The following is a 5,298-nucleotide window of genomic DNA, read 5'->3' on the forward strand; positions in this document are numbered from 1 at the left end:
CTAATAGGTACTAAGTCCATAGCTACCAATGTTCAACAGGTACTAAATCCATAGCTACCAATTCCTACAGGTACTAAATCCTTAGCTACCAGCGTCTAACTAATAGGTACTAAGTCCATAGCTACCAATTCCCAACACGTACTAAATCCATAGCTACCAATGTCTAAAAGGTACTAAGTCCATAGCTACCGGTGTTTGTCCCATAGGCACTAAGTCTATAGCTGCCAATGTATACTCACGTCATCTTCTATCTCTCATCATTCATCTACCCATCTCATACCCAACATTTTCGTATATATAAAATACGTATATAGTTTAAGTCCTTTAAAACATGTATAAAACGTTCAACCAACATAGACAGCAAGTATTCAGATAATGTGCACACATAGCACGTAGTTTATATAAAATACTTCATATCTATGTGTAAGATGAAAGGGACTATGCACTCACTTGAAAGGTGGTGAGTCGGCACTCGGACAGCACTTCGTTACTCTTAAAACAATTATCCCTTGACGAAACCTAGTATCATTACCACTAGAGTTTAGTCTAACGCTTGACGAGACTAATTTAATAGTCTAGCTATTATTACTATTATATAAGCGTTAAATAACACTCAATATAACTCATAATAATAGCCTAAATAATTATTTTAAGGTCCTAACAATGTTACTATAATTAAATAAAATCTATATTAAATATACTATAGGCGTAGCTCACTTACAGCGGGTTTTTATTAAAAACCGGGCTTCGCTGGAGCAGCGTTTCCGAGCTGAAAGCTTTTCTTCTTGGAGCCGTCGGGCGCTCCGGGGCTTTCTTCTCGTGATAGGGAGGTTCCCTAGACTTGGGAGGGGTTTAGGGAGGTTAGAGAGAAGTTAGAGAGAGAAAGAAAGGCTTATGGTGTGAAGAAAATATGAAGAGTTCACCCTTGTATTTATAGGAAGTGTATAGTAAAGTAGTCTCCAAGCTTCGTCCGTAACTTTTGCATACGAGCTCCGTTTTTGTCTGTCTTTTTACTGTTGAGTTCCTATTAATGAGATCTTCAACTTTCATTTAGACCTCGTTGGCTAATTCTCATTCTATCTCGGATTTACAAAACTGTATCAAATTCGCCGCGCTCGAAAAGTAGGGACTAAGCTTCGTCCATAACTTTTGCATACGAGCTCCGTTTTTGTCTGTCTTTTTACTGTTGAGTTCCTATTAATGAGATCTTCAACTTTCATTTAGACCTCGTTAGCTAATTCTCATTCTATCTCGGATTTACAAAACTGTATCGAATTCGTCGCGCTCGAAAAGTAGAGACTAAGCTTCGTCCATAACTTTCGCATACGAGTTCCGTTTTTGTCTGTCTTTTTACCGTTGAGTTCCTATTAATGAGATCTTCAACTCTCATTTAGACCTCGTTGGCTAATTCTCATTCTATCTCGTATTTACAAAACTGTATCGAATTCGCCGCGCTCGAAAAGTAGGGACTAAGCTTCGTCCATAACTTTTGCATACGAGCTCTATTATCGACGTTCTTTATATCCACGCGTTGGTATTTACGAGTACTACAACTTTCATTTAGATCCCGTCGGCTAAAAATCGACCGATCTAAAATTCAGATTTCGGGCTGTGCACTGCTATGCTAAATCTTAGAAAAAGTTCATAACTTCCTCATACGAAGTCAGATTTAGGCGTTCTTTTTATCAATGTTCTTAGTTTAACATATTCTATGACTTTCGTTTAGATCGCTAAGGCTAAATCTCACTCTATCATAAATTCACTATTTACGCTTCCCGGTATCGTGCCGGTTCCGTCGCGAAACTTCAACGGGTCATAACTTCTTCGTTATAACTCGGTTTTCGGCGTTCTTTATATGTACGAAAACCTTGTAACATACTCTACAACTTGATTAAGATTATTTATTCTAAATAATCTTTTGTCGAAAAGTCGTTTTCGACCCCTATTGCCTCTAATTTGACTAGCCCAGATTTGCGGGCGTTACACCTACTATCCCAGTACTAACTCATCAAGTCCCTCTTCCCACTCACTGAGTCACCCTTAACTCACTTCTTGGGACGATTAGACCGACTCACGATCCGACTCGCCGATTCCGAGAACAACTCGCCGAGTCCCACGAGCAGATCTCCTACTCGCTTCCAAATCCTCACCAGAGCATCCATCTTGAGGATTTGGGTTTCTGGGACTATTGCTACACGTTAAATTGCTAACTCTGCGTGCAGCTACAAAGGGTTGCACCTTCTACACTCAAACCCTTCTTAACTCAGTAACAGTTCATATGACTCGTCGAGTTTGAAGAACAACTTGTCGAGTTCCAGGCAATCTTCATAGGACTCGCCGAGTCGTTCATCTAATTCATGGAGTCTAAGACCACCTTCATAGAACTCGCCGGGTCCACTTAGGAACTCGTCGAGTCCCTACAACGCTCCTCCCATACAGACCAAATCTGACACATGCAACGGTTCCAAACCATAGATCTAAGCTCCTAGGGCATGCTTATCATGCAAAGTTGCAAACTTTACGTGCATGCATGGCCCTATGAGCTCCAAAAGGCAATTCCAAGCTCTTTATGAGGTCATACACTAAATAGGGACCTCAATCACTTCAACCACAAAGACTTTACTCTTCTAAGATGTCCATAAGGTCCAGATCTGAAGTCCTTTCAGAACATAGAGCATAACACATGGAGATTGAGGTTTTACGGCTTCAAAACCACCAATTAGGGACAAAAAGGGGATTTAATGAACTAGTGATCAAGGTAGGAACTTTTCTACCTGAATGGAATCTTCTCACAGTGTAGATTTTAGATCTACTTCCCCTCCTTTCAGTCTTCAACCTCCTCCTTCTTCTTCTAAGCTCCAAACTTCCTTCACAAAGCCAAAAATCACTCACAAGGACAATATGGGGGCTAAGGTTTCGATCTACAGCTCTATGGAGGTGTTAGGGGCAAGGGAGGCGGAGTTAGAGTGTTTAAATAGGTTGCAAACACCCGGGTTAGGGTTTTACTCGTCCAGCATGGACTCGTCGAGTATGGGACCCGACTCACCGAGTCCCTCACTTAAATCCTGTTCCAAAATCTCTCTTACTCGGCGAGTCGGACCTCCAACTCACCGAGTCCAAGGTAAAATCAGAAAAATACATAAGCAGGAATCATACCAAGAATCCGGTGATACAAATCTCCCCCACTTATCTTAGACTTCGTCCTCGAAGTCTGCTGCCCGTTCCCGGAACAATTTCGGGTAATGCTCCATCATCTCATCCACCGGCTCCCAAGTCCATTCCGAGCCTTTCCGGTGCTGCCATTGCACCTTCACCAACTCCACTCTCTTATTCCTCAGATCCTTCGACTTCCTGTCGAGGATAGCCACAGGCCGCTCGATGTAATTCAGGCTGTCATCGACCTGAATATCCTCCACAAGCACCACTGTTGAGTCGTCCACCAGACACTTCCATAACTGAGAGACGTGGAAAGTGTTGTGGATCTGGCTGAGTTCGGCTGGCAGATCCAACCTATACGCTAAATTCCCCACCCGGGCTAATACCCAGAACGGTCCACTGTACCTGGGGCCTAACTTGCCCTGCTTCCTGAATCGGATGACACATTTCCAAGGCGACACCTTCAGGAGGACCATGTCTCCAACCTGAAACTCTAAGTCTGATCGGCGCTTGTCGGCATAGCTTTTCTGTCGACTCTGAGCAGTCTGAAGCCTGCTGCGGACCTGCTGAATCCTCTCAGTCATCTTGAGCACCACTTTGGTGCTCTCCATGACCCTCTGGCCAACCTCTCCCCAACATATCGGGGTCCTGCACTTCCTCCCATACAACATCTCAAAGGGGGGACGGTCGATACTCGCATGATAAGTATTATTTTACGAGAACTCCACCAACGGAAGGTAGGTATCCCAACTAACTCCGAAATCCAGAACACATGCGTGCAACATATCCTCTAACGTTTGGATGGTCCGCTCGCTCTGACCATCTGTCTGCGGGTGAAAAGCGGTGCTGAAATGCAGAAGAGTACCCAACTCGTCATGAAACTTCTTCCAAAACCTTGAAGTAAAACGCACATCCATATCTGAGATCACTGACACTGGAACCCCGTGCCGCGCCACTATCTCCCTGATATAGATGTCGGCCAACTTCTCGGCCGAGATGCACTCCTGAATCGGAATAAAATGGGCACTCTTGGTCAATCGATCTACGATGACCCATATCGAATCTAGTCCTCGCGCGGTCCTGGGAAGCTTCGTGATAAAATCCATCGTAATATCTTCCCATTTCCATAAGGGGATATCCAACGGCTGCATCTTACCGTGTGGTCTTTGGTGCTCGACCTTGACCTTCCTGCAGGTCAAGAAACGCTCCACATACCAGGCTACCTCCCGCTTCATGTAGGGCCACCAATAATCCAAACAAAGATCCCTATACATCTTCATCGCCCCGGGATGAATGGACAATCTAGATTTGTGCACCTCTCCCGTCAGAACCTGGCACACGCCTCAATGGTACGACACCCACACACTACAGTGTAGTGCCAACAATCCTCGACTGTCATAGTCGAAAGAGGAAATCTGACCCACAATCCTCTCATTTGTGACCTTTTTGATTGAAAACGATTGAGAGAGGTTTCATTTGTGACCTTTTTGAGTGTCCGGCTTCACAATGCAAGGTCCGTAAACCTTGTTAAGCCTTGTTTAAGGATCTTACACACTCCTGATGAGTTTGCAACATTGATTTATCGGTTTGGCTCGCCACGTACCACAGTCTTAGGTTAAGGAGATCTAGATGTACGCACTTTTCGATTTATGATCTCTCATTAGAATAGCGAGTTGTTTAGAAATTACATAGTGTAAACTCTAGTACCTACGGGCAAATCGAGTCGAACGGTTTGACTTGTTGACTTCAGTTGACTTTGAATTGACCGGAAATTGACGGTTGTCACACTTTAGGCCCTACGTCTAGTCCCTTGGGCTTCTTCCCTGAAGCCCCTGTAACATGCCCCTCCTCAACCTTCCTCTTCTGGATGTGCTCCAGGTCGATCTCCCTTTCCCTTGCCCTGGCGATCATCGAATCCAGAGTAGGGCAAGCGGAAAAACTGACATGCTCCCGAATATCAGCTCGTAGCATGTCATGATAGCGAGTCCTCCTCATATCCTCATCACCCGCGTACTGGGACACCAGCAACGCCCTCTCCCGGAACTTGGCGGTGATCTCCGCCACAGTCTCCGTCGTCTGCCTCATATCCAGAAACTCTCTAGATAACTGTTGGAGCTCCACCGTAGAGGCAAACTCCGCTCG

Source organism: Lactuca sativa, chromosome 2 (genome assembly GCF_002870075.4).
Source record: "Lactuca sativa cultivar Salinas chromosome 2, Lsat_Salinas_v11, whole genome shotgun sequence".
Taxonomy (NCBI): Eukaryota; Viridiplantae; Streptophyta; class Magnoliopsida; order Asterales; family Asteraceae; genus Lactuca; species Lactuca sativa.